General features: G+C 43.1%; 3 non-coding genes across 3 annotated transcripts; 1 reads left to right on the forward strand and 2 right to left on the reverse strand.

Moving 5' to 3' along the window:
• Positions 1 to 1509: 1509 nt before the first annotated feature.
• Positions 1510 to 1582, reverse strand: trnaq-uug (transfer RNA glutamine (anticodon UUG)). Its single transcript has one exon. It is a non-coding gene; the product is annotated as a tRNA-Gln (tRNA).
• A 1193-nt stretch (positions 1583 to 2775) lies between these two features.
• trnan-guu (transfer RNA asparagine (anticodon GUU)) lies at positions 2776 to 2849 on the forward strand. Its single transcript has one exon. It is a non-coding gene; the product is annotated as a tRNA-Asn (tRNA).
• A 3829-nt stretch (positions 2850 to 6678) lies between these two features.
• On the reverse strand, positions 6679 to 6751 carry trnar-ccu (transfer RNA arginine (anticodon CCU)). Its single transcript has one exon. It is a non-coding gene; the product is annotated as a tRNA-Arg (tRNA).
• Between the last annotated feature and the right edge of the window lie 7712 nt (positions 6752 to 14463).

Below are 14463 nucleotides of genomic sequence, written 5' to 3' on the forward strand. Positions count from 1 at the left end.
AGCGCCGTTTCGTTTTCGCTGGGACCTTTAACACTCTAAATCGCCTGGACCCGCAGCCTGTGAAATCGATTCTTCAGCACCCACGAAGGACGCTTTGCCGCTGGACACAGATAATGCTTTTCTGCAACGAGCTTTCCAGCTGAATTTTCTCGGCAGCTCCGTACTGAACCTGTTCTCCATTGCAACATAGCGGAGGCTCGTCACGTCTATAGCAAGGCTGTGTAGGACCGCATACGCCACAGTGACTTGTACACAGACCACATGAAAGGCAAGCAAAATACACTTTTAAAATTCCAAAGACTCACAAGGTCAGAGAAACAGCGATGACCTGAACAGATCTGTTACAGAAGTCTAGGTTGACCTTTTTAGAGCTGTAATTGCATTTTTGTTTAATAGAAGATCAAATCTACTCGCATGTACCAGCACCTTACAGTTTATTGATGTTAATTCTGTTTAAGTAATAAGATTGCTAACGATGTTGGACTTTAGCCGGTGTTTTTTAGAACAAATTGCTTACACTTCTGTAAGGAATACGCAGTACGTGCCTTTGTCAGTCATTGCTCACCATACCTGTAACTTTCTTATCTAACTCACTTCCTCAAATGGTGAAGGTCCACAAACATAAATGAAAAAAAAACCCTTGTTGTAGATGAGGTGCACAAAAAAGCAGCCCCTGATAGTGTATAACACATTTATACTATTGCAGAGACACATGTAACATATATATATAATGTATATATATGAAACAGAAATAGAAACAGAAACAGGAATCGCTTACTCACCTGGAGAATCTCTGTAGGAATATCTAGCATTTATCAATGGAAATAAAAGCTGCTTTAATACAGTGCATGTTCAAACTCAAACCCTCAGCTGCTGTTCTTGTTTGTTTTGGGACAAATTGCAACTGAGCATCGCATGAGCCGTTACGTACCCTTATCTGTTAGGGAATTTCAAGGGAGGAGTTAGGTCAGAATGGGTAGGCTGCAAAACAACAAGTAAAGATTTATTCCAAGATGAAACGTTGTGGCGGTTTTCTTATCTTTTCAGCATGGACTAAACATTTACGTGTTCCTTATATGCTATATATGTATATATTAGCACCAATGTCGTTCTTAAAAACTAACATGAAATTGTCAGGGACATTCAGCTATATACAAAGACGAGACAGACAAAGTAATAATTCTGTATTAACGTGGCCTACATATTGACGCAATGATCGAACTATCTGACATGTTCTGATTCAGATCCCCTGCAGTTCATGCCAATTAGAACAATAGCAATGCTGAGTCCTCCCCACCCTACTGAGCACAAATTCAGCTGCTCTCCAGTTCTTTTCTGCATGTTTTTTCATTGCAATTGAGCTCGGAGCTGGAGATGATCTCCATACAGTTCTGTGTTCACCAGCCCGCACTTGCGTGCTAATTTACGGGTTGTGGCAAATGCTTTTCTATAGTTCATATACATGACGGCAACCTGTTACCGAGGAACCTGAGAGGTTTAAAAGCCTCGCGAGCCAGGCAGGACTCGAACTTACAATCTTCTGATCCAAAGTCAGAAGCGTTATCCATTACGCCACTGGCCCATAGAACACGTGCTTGCACTCCACCACAGAGAGCTCTACACTGCTACTAGTAGTACACTTCCCCATCTAAATTTTCACAGCAAGAAACTTGTGTTTCCTACTATTTTTATCAGGTTTAAAATATCATCTCCTTAAAACAGAAAAAGTGTTGATGTGTCGTGCTGAAATTCCGATTGATTTTGAATTCAAAGAAAAAAGGTTTTCTTCCAAAACACCATGAAATTGTCACATCTTGCAGACAATAGGTGTATTCCATGTTGAAAAGAGAAGAAAGAAAACCATGGAGCCTTTTACAGGTGTGAGGCTTCTTCAGGTGTGAGAAGACCTCACAGTCGAAACGCTGTGTTTCCATTTTTCTCTTTTCAGCATGCAATAAACCTATTACTTGTTCCTTTGCAGCCGAGGCATGCTGACGTAGGTACCCAGCTGAACATCTTGCAGACTCTACAGTACTTCTCTCCTGTAGAAGTAAAGCAGGGCTTGCTGGGTGAGCTTTTGCTCCGGTAAATTAGGTCACGTGTCATGTTAAATCACTTCTTCTAAACACAACATTTGCTGGTGCTAGCTTTCCCCATGAAAAGAGACATTTCCCTTACAGTACATGACATATCGTTTTTATTCTATCAATAAGTATAGAAATTAAACAAAAGAAAAAATGGTGTCGCCAAAGAATGCACAGCTCTGTCGCCTTGGGGAGGTGTCAAGGGCATTGAGCTCCTTGGACATGAAAAGTGCCCGATAAATGCCATTTCTCATCATTTCTCTTGGCGTCAGTTCTGCTATTAAATGGGACGGAGGCAACGGGCTCAGAGAGCAGGTTAAGTGCACACCGAACGCAGATGTGTCCAAGTGTCTGTAAAAGCGCGGTGCTCCGCTGGCGCTGTTCCCTAGTGGCTTAAAGTGCCTGCCTGGTAAGCAGGTGATCCTGGGTCTGAATACCAGCGGTGCCTCTCTCCGTGTCTTGTTGTGCCGAATGTCTCATTTCAGACAAACATGTACAGCTTGGTTCAGTTTAATGCAAGAATTCATTTCCTTTCTGGAATAACTTGTTTTTGAAGAAATCCATACAGCTTGTGAAAGATGAAATCCATTTCTTGGTTGTCAGTGGAAAAAGATTGCCGGCTGCAAGAAGCGCAAGTGATTATTTTCTTTGACCATAAACCTGCAAATGTAGGGAGCACAAGTGGCCGTCAGTCTCTGTGGCGCAATCGGTTAGCGCGTTCGGCTGTTAACCGAAAGGTTGGTGGTTCAAGCCCACCCAGGGACGCATGTCTCCGTTTTTCCAATGTAAACATCATCACCGCTAAAAAAGATGGCGCAGAAGGCTCCACAGTCGAAACGTTGTGCTTCTTTTCTTCTCTTTTCAGCATGGAGTAAACCTTTGCTTGATCCTTTGCAGCCTACGCATGCTGACACAGCTACCTTTCTCTTAACGCGCCTCAATCATTATTCACCAAAACCATCAGCAGAATGTGTCGCCTTTGTGGTGATGTCAGTCCTCTGCTTCACAAATGTCCTTAGTGACGGACCATTTCTTTCTGCCATTTTTCCGGAGCGGTTATTGATTGCTCCATCATTTCCCTCATACTTTCCATCCCTAGATTGAAAAAAAAAAAACAGAAACAGGCTGACAGGACGACAATCAAATTGCAAAAACTCATCAAAGCACTCGATAGAGTATTTGAATCCACAAGTAGCTACAAGCAACTTTGTCCTGGCTTGCGTGAAAGTCGGAAAATGTCAAAAAGAAAAAGATGGTGGCTTTTTCATATCTGTTCTTTTATTTTTAGTTCGTTGGCTCTTCTGTCCATTGTCCTCCTGCCTGGCTCTTGACCTGTGACTCTCTGAACGCACACATTAGACTTTCAGGCGGGGGATTTGTCCTGAGCCTCTGTGAAAGACCCACCCACCCCCATAAATAACTGCTCTAGAAACACATGAATGCAAAACTAAACCACAGCTTAAAGAGGAGCTTGTCATGACCGCCAGGCAGTTAAGACCAACTCTTAAGCAATCTAAACAGCACCAGCAGCGGGTGATTATTAACAAACGCCGCCGCACAAGTTAACCCACCTGCACACACTCCACCGTGCGGTACGCAGTGCTATTTTTACCATCTTTACCTGCTTCCCGCTGGTATTGAGTCTACTCCTTGAGAGCTCTACCTGGCGTTTCTGCCTTTTCGACTTTGGACCTCGCCTCTCACCTCGGACTGTTTGCCACCAGTGTTCTCCCTGGATTACGACTTACCTTACGCCTCTTGACCACGAAACAAAGCAAAGCAGAGCAAAACAAAATGAACAAACGAAAACCCTCACGTCCCGCACTTGCATATAACGCCGTTACGTGCCCAAGCGGTATTGTACGTCATCCTAGCACTGCACCCCGGGGCGTACGGTATATGGGAACGAGCACACGCCACGAATCGTCTCGAATCACTCCCTACAGCTATAAGGCACCTTGAAGCATGCACCCCCAACATTCTTCTTTGCGCATCTGTGAAAGGTAAACTCTTGAGCAAACTCTGAACCAGCTCTAAGGAAACTAATCCGATTAGACGTTACTTTGACTAATCTTTTAAGGGACCCTTGTTAATTGGAGAAATCAATGATTTCGAATGAATTCTGTATGCGATAAAAGACAGCTATACACAGAAAACATGCAGGACACTTCTCATGATGTTTCCCGAGCCGAAACACAGTGCGTTTTTCCAAGCCATCTGACAAAGCCCGCCCACTGAAAACTGCAGCAAATCGTGTAAAGACGTTCAACTTTGTAACTACTGCACGCACAGGAAGCAGAATAAATTCCTCTTTTCAAACTGTCAAAGGTTTGCTTTGCGAACACTGCAGGACATCGCACAATCTCTTTTGAACGGGGACAAACGATTTCTTATGGGGCACAGTAAGTACAGACGTTTAAAAAGCTCCACTCATGCCGACGATGCAGCATGAAGAAGCGCAACCTAACGTTTGCATTCCTAGCAAATTCCTTTTATTTTTTGATAAATAAAGACAGTCTTGTTTAACAAACAACACACACAACATTTTACATTGTGAATTCAATTCAAATCAATGTATTTCTATATAGCGCCTTTCACAACAAGGTTGTCCCAAGGCACTTAACAATGCAAGTTGTTAAGAGCCTTGTGTTTAATATGCCCCCTAGGTTACGTGCTGTCTCTTTGAGGCAAATGTTTAAATCCTCTGAGTTAAGTGCTGAAGTTATAGTAGTCCTATCAGTATTGTTGCCTCCGATCAACAGATCCTCATTTTTCTCAGAGTTGAGTAACAAAAAGTTTTCACACATCCAAGTATTTCCTTCCTTAATGCATTTAACTAAACTGATAATAGAAGAGTTGTCGTTTGGTGTAAACAAAATGTTTATTTGAGTGTCATCAGCATATGAATGAAAGTTCATATTATTTTTTCATATTATCCTACCTAGCAGCAGCATGTTGAGAGAGAGAGCAATATTGGTCCCAGCACTGATCTTCTGGTACCCCAAATTGAACTGGTGACATTGATGAAGCAGTACAATTATTAGATATTTGAACATAATGAAAACGATGAGTAAAATGTGAAGTAAACCACTGAAGGACGGTTCCAGATAAGCCAACCTCAAACTCAAGCCTGTGTAACAAAACAGAGAGGTCAACCATGTCAAAGGCAGCTCTAAGATCTAGAAGCACAAGCACTGTTGCATTCCCCGCATCAGTAGCTAAGAGAATATCATTTACGACTCTTGTTAATGCAGTTTCAGAAACCAGACTGAAATTTCTCAAGTATATTATTTGAATCCAGATACGATTGACGTTGGGCAACAACTATTCTCCCAAGACTTTTAGATTGAAATGGGACCTTTGAGACAGGCCTGTAGTTGTTAAGAACTTGTGGATCCAAATTTGACTTCTTAAGGAGTGGTCTAACAACCGCTACCTTAAATTGATCAGGTACAACGCCTGACGCAAGCGATGCATTCATCATACTAATTATAGGTCCTGCCAGTCCTTCGAGGGAATCTTTGACTAGCTGAGTGGGGATGGGATCTAGCGAACAGGTGGTTGACTTTGTCTTACGTCTGTGTTCATGAGTCCACCATAAGAAGAAATCTGAACAGGAGTGGTGATCATGCGAGGTCACCATGGAGGAAACCACTGCTCTCCCCCCCAAAAAAACCACCACTGCCCCTCTCAAGTTTGCTAAAGACCACATGGATGTTCCACAGCAACTCCTGGAACAATGTTCTGTGGACAGACGTGACAAAAGTTGAACTTGTTGGTAAATGTGCACAGCGTTATGTTTGGAGATAACAAAACACTGCATACCAACTCCAAAACCTCATCCCACCTGGGAAGGATGGCGGAGGCTGTACGGCTTGCAATCATCGAGGGACCGATGAATTCCAAGATGTATCAGGAAAATCTACAGCAGAATGTCAGGGTGTCTGCCTGTGATCTAAAACTCGAAAGACGCTGGGTCATGCAGCATGACAAAAACAAAGGAGTACATCAACAACAGAGTGGCTGAAACAAAAGAAATTCCGTATTTTGGGATGGCCAAGTAAGAGTCCTGACCCCAATCCCATTGAAGTGCAGTGGCGTGATCTGAAGCAGGCCGTTCAGTGCAAGACATCCCAAAAATATACATGAACTGAAACAGTTTTTCATAGAGGAATAGGCCAAAATACCTCCTAACCGCTGCTCAGGTCTGACCAGCCGCTACAGAAAGTGGGGGTTGAGGTTTTTGTCATAAAGGAGGTTCCACTAGCTCCTTAATATAAGGGTTCACGTACTTTTTCCATCAATGACCTTGATTTTTTAAACCATTTGGTCAATAAAGAAACAGCAATGTCAAATGTTGGGCGTGTGTTGTTTGTTAAATCAGACTCTCTTTATTAATTATTATGACTTAGATAAAGATAAGATCACATGTTAGGAGCCATTCATGCAGAAATCCACATCATTCCGAAGGGCTGTTTACAAAAGTTTTTCTCCCAACTGTATGTGAGAGAAAAGCAGAGACGCTCACTGAGTAAGGTGGGGTTGCAGCTTTGCAAATCACAAGGACATTTGTACGCTCAAAATGGGACAGGAGCACCCCAGATGGGACTCGAACCCACAATCCCTGGCTTAGGAGGCCAGTGCCTTATCCATTAGGCCACTGGGGCACACTGGGTTGGGTCGATCATGCTGATGAAGAGCCAGTTTTTTTTTTCCTTTGCTTTTACAAAGGGATCCCCAAAATTAGGAAAGTTAGGCAGCAGAAGGTTTACTGTGACCTGAGAAGGACCGGCATCCAATCACGGTGGTACACACAGACACGCTCTCACTCATCTGAGCTACACGGCTACCAAGATGATCTCAGGTGCGCCGAGCTGGTACGGAACATATTGAACTGAACAACGGCGAATTGTCTCTCAGACAGGCTTTTCACCTCTGAGCTCCCTGACTGACAGTAATCAGCTAGCTAGTGAAACAGTCAGCTGCTTCTAAGCCTTAAACAGCTGCATCTCGGCGCTTCCACAGACAGATGATTTGAAAGCCAAACATCGCCCATTGGGAACACCTTACTATCACTAGTTTAAGAGACTCTTAAGGTCTTGCAGAGGTGCCTGTCTAATAGCATGCGCTTTGCAAGCTATAGGTGTTTAGGCTGAGGCAGAATGCCTGTTAACAAAATGTTTTTCTAAAGGGGCCTCGCACTCTTTTCCAAGCAATGGTCACCATCCCCACCGAGTGTCACAATGTAGTCATGTCCTAGGACATCACCTGTTAGTCTCCATTTGTCTGCCACCAACACTTTAGGTTACAGGGTCACAACCGCACCCCAGAGACCAGAGGAGCCGTTGGCGTTCTGGCGGCGCAGATTGGGCTGAAGGTGGGGCGCTTGAATCTCGCTGTTGGAGGCCGTCTGAAACTGACCCAAGCCTTTCCCTTGAATTAAATGTAAATAAGAAATGAACCCCAGATGCACATGGAATCAATCACGTGTTTCCTTTGAGCCGTTTCAGAGACTGCTCCAGAGTTTACCTTGCACAGATGCGCAAAGATTAATGATGGGGGTGCACGCTTCCAGGCGTCTTACAACTGTAGGGACTGTTTAGAGACAATTCGTAGATTGTGCTCATTTCCCTCTATTCCCCGTGTTGCAGTGGTAGGATGACGTAAATTCCTGCTTCGACACGTAACGGCATTATAATCAAGTGCAGGAGCTGAGGGCTTTAGTTTTGTTTCGTTTTCCATGGCGTTCGTAAGCGCGCAAATCAAAGGCAATTCCTGCGTCTAACACGAATGTAAATGCTTTTGAAAGTGCAGTGTGGTGCAGCTTGTAAAATCCTTTTCCACATTTGTGGTTTGTTGCTGTTTTTTCTGTCTGCCAAAGTTGCATTTTGACATCCGGACTGGGGGACTTTATCATTTGAACGTGAAGCCAGCCTTAAACCCTCTGAGGCGTGTCTGTCTGCCGGCACGAATCTTGTGAAAGGTTTTTTTTTTTTTAACGGAGAGCGACTTTAAAAAGGTTTCCGCAGCCACCTCGCACTCCGTGTTAGATTATAGGAGGAATGCGGCGGCAGCGAGCTCGCTTTTGTCATGGCCGAGTGGTTAAGGCGATGGATTCGAAATGCGTTAGGGACTCCCCGCGCAGGTTCGGAACTTGCCGACTCCTGCGTCTGCCGCACGTCGCCTTGTGCCTGCGCGGCAAAGGCAAAGTGCCGCTTCTCCTTTCCCGGTACTATAAAAACGTTAAATCGCTTGGACCCGCTGCCATGGAAAGCAGTTCTTCAGATTACCATACATTCTGCGTTCGCACCTCTGGTGCTCTACTTATGCCTTTGAAAACCTAATGAATAAAGCTGAAAGAACCGACACGATATGTAGGTGCTCGTAAAGCACGCATTAAAGAACTGTTAACAGCAAGGGTTTCAGTGGGTTAACTGAGAAGGCGTGATCGCTAATTGTTGACTTTTTATTTGGTGTTAGAAACACTCTTACTGTGCATGACGTGCAACAAATGTAGCCACAGAAATTGCATCACGCTTTCATGTATGCTATTGCAGACACCAACGTTGCCTAGATAGAAAACCGAAATAGCCGTGGGTTTGCTTGCTGGTCTGAAGGATCTCTCTTCGAATCTCTATCATTTGTCAATGGAAGTAAAAGACGCTGCAATCTCATACGTTCAGAATCAAACCCGCAGCTGTTGTTCGACTTTATTTCTTGACTAATTACAACTGAGTGTCGCATGAGCAGTTACGTAAACTTGTCTGGTATATTTGAACACAAATGCCGTTCTTCAATTAAAACTAACAGTACATTGTCAGGGACATTCAGTTCTATACAAACAAGAGACAGACAAGAGAATATTTCTACCTTTCATGTGGACTACGTGTTGACTTACTGATCGGAATAATTGAAAAGTTCGGGTTCATAGCCGATGCAGTGCGTGCTAATTAGAACAACAGCAACGATTAGCTCTCAGCACCGTACTGAGCCCAGGTGTTTTTCTAAAGCTGTCAAGTGCAGTTCATTTACATGAAGGAAATCTCTTACTGGGTACGATTACAATACAGTAAGTAGCACAGGCTACTTAGGGAGTAGCCTGATGCGTTTAAAAACGACCCGAGCCAGGCGGAAGTCGAACCTACAATCTCCTGATCCGTAGTCAAACGTGTTATCCATTGCACCACTGACCCTGGTGCAACACTGCAGGACTGCAACCCGGTGAGCTCAGCACTGCAACTAGTAAAATACCCCGGTCCATTCTTTTCCAGAAGTGAGAAACACCTGTTTTCTACATTTTGTCTGTTTTAAAACCATATCTCTTTAAACCAAACCAAGAGTTTGTCTTTTGCACTGATATTCTGATTCATTTCGATTTCAAAGAAAAAAAAGCATTACCTTCCAAAGCATCATAAAATTGTCCCTTCTTCCAGACTCTACTTCTCTCTTGTAGTAGTACAGTAGACCTTTCCAGGTGAGCAGATCACAGAGTCCGAAATGAGCTTCCTCCATCAAGCAAAGTACCTGAACATGACTCTGTCTTCATAAAAGCGCCCCTGTAATAAAGAAATTAAATCTGAAATCAAGAGGGCAGTTGCCTACTGAAATACAAGAAGTCATCAATTTTAACCTAGCAACACATTAAAGGCTGCATCTATACAAGTACGATTCTAGAAATGCTCACCAGATTACGTTTTAAGAAGGAACTGCGCTTCAGGTTCTGCCGAGATCTTAACTCGGATGGCAGGATTCAGAGTCCGGAGTGCGGACTGATTGCGCACGGAGGGTCCATATACTGTGGATCCCTCAGTGATCTTCCGCGTGTTCAAACAGCCAGCGTGTGACTCCCCTGTCCCCGTGACCTCATTGCTCTGCTCTCTCCTCTGTGCAGCCGAGCCCGATTCACGGTAAAGTGAAAAAAAATATGCCCTCAACGTGAGATTTACTCTGGAGCGAGGATAGATGTTACCTTTTTATCATTGAACAGGATGTATGTGATGTGGCGACTAGGTTCAATTTTGTATCCTCTTTAAAAGATTAAGGACTGGGGTGAGCGTGATTTACCACCCTTTCAGCTAAGATCCCGACGTGCGCACCGTTTAAGCTGCATAGACTCGGTCGTTTAACTCTTCTCAATTAGCAGGGTTAAGGTTAAAGAAAAAAAACATTGCTGACTTCTTTTTTTTTGCCAGCTGCTAGCGCTGATTAGCAAGGTTTGTATTTCATGTTTTGCAAGTTGCATCCATTTTAAGAAAAACAAGTCGTGTTAAAGACAGGAAATAAATACTTGCATTTAATTAAGTCTAGCCGTAGGCAGTTATCCACTGGGATTCAGACCCAGGGCCTCCTGTTTACTAGACAGGCGCTTTAACCAACTAAGCCACAGCGCCCCGGGAGTGCTGTCCTTTTGCAGCCACTTGGACACACCACTCAGACACATCTGCATTCGGTGTGTGCTCCGCCTGCTCGCTGAGCAAGTTGCCACCTTTACATACAATAGCAACATCGACACCAAGAGAAAGGATGACAAATGGCTTTTATCTGGAACTTTTCATGTCCAAGGAGCTCAATGTGCTTTCTGTGTACAACAGGGCCACTGAACTCCACGCTGGCCACTGAACCACAGCAGTGGCTTGCTGGCTTGACATCTCCCAAGGAAAATATTGAAATCGCATGTGGAACAGGAAAATGACCCTCGAGTACGAGGGAAAAAAAAGAAAAAGATCATCTGGAGCGCGCCAACCCAGTTGGGACAGCCCAGTTTTGTCGATGAGGTGGCCGAGTGGTTAAGGTGATGGATTGCTAATCTATTGTGCTTTGCACGCATGGGTTCAAATCCCATCCTCGTCTGTTTCCATTCTGTTTTTGATCCCTATTGCTCAATGCACAGTGAAAGCATTGCATACATGTGTCTGACAATGAGAAATGGGCCCCTGAGACAGTCATTTGCCTGTTTCACAAATGATCGTATTTTACTAGAGATTCTGTTTGGGATTCAGATGTGCATTCGGACAGCAATCCCTTTCAAGAAATGATACGTTCTGGATGAGGTCAAAGGTGCATCATTTGGACACTTTGTGGGCTTGAAATACAAAGAAAATCATGTTCTATGGTACAAGATAAATACAAAACTTAAGCTTTTATTATAATTAGATTTGTTTATAAAGCATAAGCAATCATTTATTACATTAATATATGTAAAAATAACATTTTAGCATCATACGTTTAGTATATTTAGTCCCTAATGCTGAAAGAAATGATCATAGAACATGACTTCTAACCTTACCTGCGGTGTTTTTGATCCCTATTGCTCAATGCACAGTGAAAGCATTGCATACATGTGTCTGACAATGAGAAATGGGCCCGAGACAGTCATTTGCCTGTTTCACAAATGATCGTATTTTACTAGAGATTCTGTTTGGGATTCAGATGTGCATTCGGACAGCAATCCCTTTCAAGAAATGATACGTTCTGGATGAGGTCAAAGGTGCTGGAACACTGTATTTAGGATGTGTTTGCAGTTATTCTGTGTTTCTAGCTTCAACCCAGTGATATATATATATATATGCTCACTGATTTTTTGGTACATGCCCAGGGCAATAATCATTATGAGGATTTATTTCCATATGTGCTAGAGGTAGTGTTGTGAAATTCTTCAACACACTGGATCGCAGGTTTAAACCTGCACTCTTACTCCTTAAATACCAACAAATGCAGATATGTAGCAATCATATTGTAGCTGACACTCATTTGCCTGTTTCACAAATGATCATATTTTACTAGAGATTCTGTTTGGGATACGGATGTGCATTCTGACAACAATCTCTTTCAAAAAATGATTTTACCTTATCGCAGCTTTGCCCCTCTTGCCTCTTTGGAAAATATCTCCATCTTGTGGTCGTTGTTGGTAATGTCTAGACAATATCTCCATCTTGTGGTCGTTGTTGGTAATGTCTAGACAATATATCCATCATGTGGTCGTTGTTGGTAATGTCTTCTTATGCCCTTTTTTTATTTCAATTCTTTATTAGTTGATTCTAGAATCTCTACAATAGAGCTGAAAATATCAGTTTTGTAGCAGACAATATGACATTAGTTATAGTCCAATTAAGACTTTATTACCCTGTTTGTAACATAACAAATTAAAATTGATTAAAACTAAGTTTGGAACACCAGGGAACATAAAAAATGATTTTTAGGAAAACCATGAGGTTCTCTGTGTCCGATGCCTGCAAGGGGAGAAAGCTAGAATTCTTTGCTTTTTCAAAATTTGAAAATAAACATCATATAACAACAGCTTTCATTCCTAGGAGTGAAAAATAACCATTTTTGAAGACATTTTAGTTTCTAAAACACTACAATAAAGTTGAAAACATCCGTTTTATATTACATTAATTTTTGTGAAATTAGTCATTTATTGCACTATTTTTAATAAAATCTCTAATTAAAAGTGATTAAAATTAAGTTTGGAACAACAAGGAACACAAAAAAAAAGATTTTAAGGAAAAAAATATTGTCTTCTGTGCCAGGTGCCTGCAAGGGGAGAAAGCTAGAATCCTACCCAGGCTCCTGGAGCTCTGTCCTGGCTAAAGGAGGGTGAATCCATCCCATTCAAAGCTCCATGAAAAAATGATATTTTTAAATTTGAAAAAAAAAAACATTATAGAACAACATCTCTTGGTCCACAGAGTGCAAAAATCCAACTTTGAAGAAAATCCATTGACTGATCCCCGAATCCTGAAGTTTCTTCGCATGATATTGGGCTTGCAACCACTTTCTGGAAAATGATGAAAAATGCCAAAAATGAAAAAAAAGTTATCAATTCTAGAGCCTAAGAGGAAAATAAGACAAATGTATATCTCCAAATAATTTTATGTGCTTCAGAAGAGCCCAGGAAAGTTTTTTGCATACATGAAACCACGCCCGTTTGCACGTAAGCAGACATGGTTGCACACACGACTGCATGAAAGCACGCGTGCATGCAAAATCATCCTGTTAAGCATTTGAAAAGCCGCACCACAGCGCACTTGAAATAGCTCTTACATTAGTGGTCGACACAGGAATCGCCTTTTTATTTACGCTCTTACCAACGCGATGGAAAGCAAAACAAAGCAAAGCAGAGCAAAACAAAACGAACAAACGCAAAACCCTCACGTCCCGCACTTGCATATAACGCCGTTACGTGCCCAAGCGGTATTGTACGTCATCCTAGCACTGCACCCCGGGGCGTACGGTATATGGGAATGAGCACACGCCACGAATCGTCTGAAATCACTCCCTACAGCTGTAAGGCGCCTTGAAGCGTGCACCCCCAACATTCTTCTTTGCGCATCTGTGAAAGGTAAACTCTTGAGCAAACTCTGAACCAGCTCTAAGGAAACTAATCCGATTAGACGTTACTTTGACTCATCCTTTAACAGTTTTCAGTCTCTGTCTTTAAACACCTTGCTCAGTCACATTCAAGCCACAAGTACTCTTCTCGGATGTTGCACAAACAAATCCTAATGTCTTGAAAGCATTGCAGCATGTTTGTGTCCCACTTCCCGTGGCTGCAGGACGACTGACACGAACGGACAAACACAATCTGTGGCGTTTAGCGTGACATAGTCTTGCAGGCATCGTGCTGTCTTACTGCAATACTATACCACTTGAGGAAACAGTCCATCTGGCCATGAAACTCATTTGAACGTCTAGCTACAGCAACTAACAATAACATGATTTATTCAGGATGTGTGGAATCAGCACGTCCCGGAGACAGCTTCTGAAATCGTGAGCATTCTCTGGTGGTGTCCTGGAGGGCTCCCCCGGGCATGTGTTGGTGGTATAGTGGTGAGCATAGCTACCTTCCAAGCAGTTGACCCGGATTTGATTCCTGGCCAACGCAGTGGCAAGTGTTTTCAAATGCTGTCACAAGCCTTGGATTGTGACTAGCAAAGCGAAGCCTTTTGAAAGAGCTAAAGCACTGCAAAACGGAATTGAAGGAGAATCTTACAGGGGATTCTGAGCGGTGTCTAAATAAATAAATTCACAGCGTCCGCGGATGGCATTTTGCAGCTGGAAGTAGATGTCGACGCTTTTTGCACACAGCACCAAAAAAGCGTCTTTTTTGAAGGTACAGGCATTGAGCATTGGTGGTTCATTGTTAGAACTCTCGCCTGCCACGCAGGAGGCTTGGTTTCGATTCCTGGCCAGTGGCTTTTGCAGCGAACGGCTCCATCACTTGCATCCCAACTTTTGCAACTCGCAACTGAAAACCCACTGAAGCTAAGCAGGTGTGACCCAGGTCAGTACCTGGATGAGGGTGAGCTACAGGGAAAAACAAAGCTTCCAGCTGGAAGTGGTGTTAATGGGGCCAGCGGGGAGGCGCTCACCCTGAGGT

Source organism: Lepisosteus oculatus, unplaced genomic scaffold, assembly GCF_040954835.1.
Source record: "Lepisosteus oculatus isolate fLepOcu1 unplaced genomic scaffold, fLepOcu1.hap2 HAP2_SCAFFOLD_213, whole genome shotgun sequence".
Taxonomy (NCBI): Eukaryota; Metazoa; Chordata; class Actinopteri; order Semionotiformes; family Lepisosteidae; genus Lepisosteus; species Lepisosteus oculatus.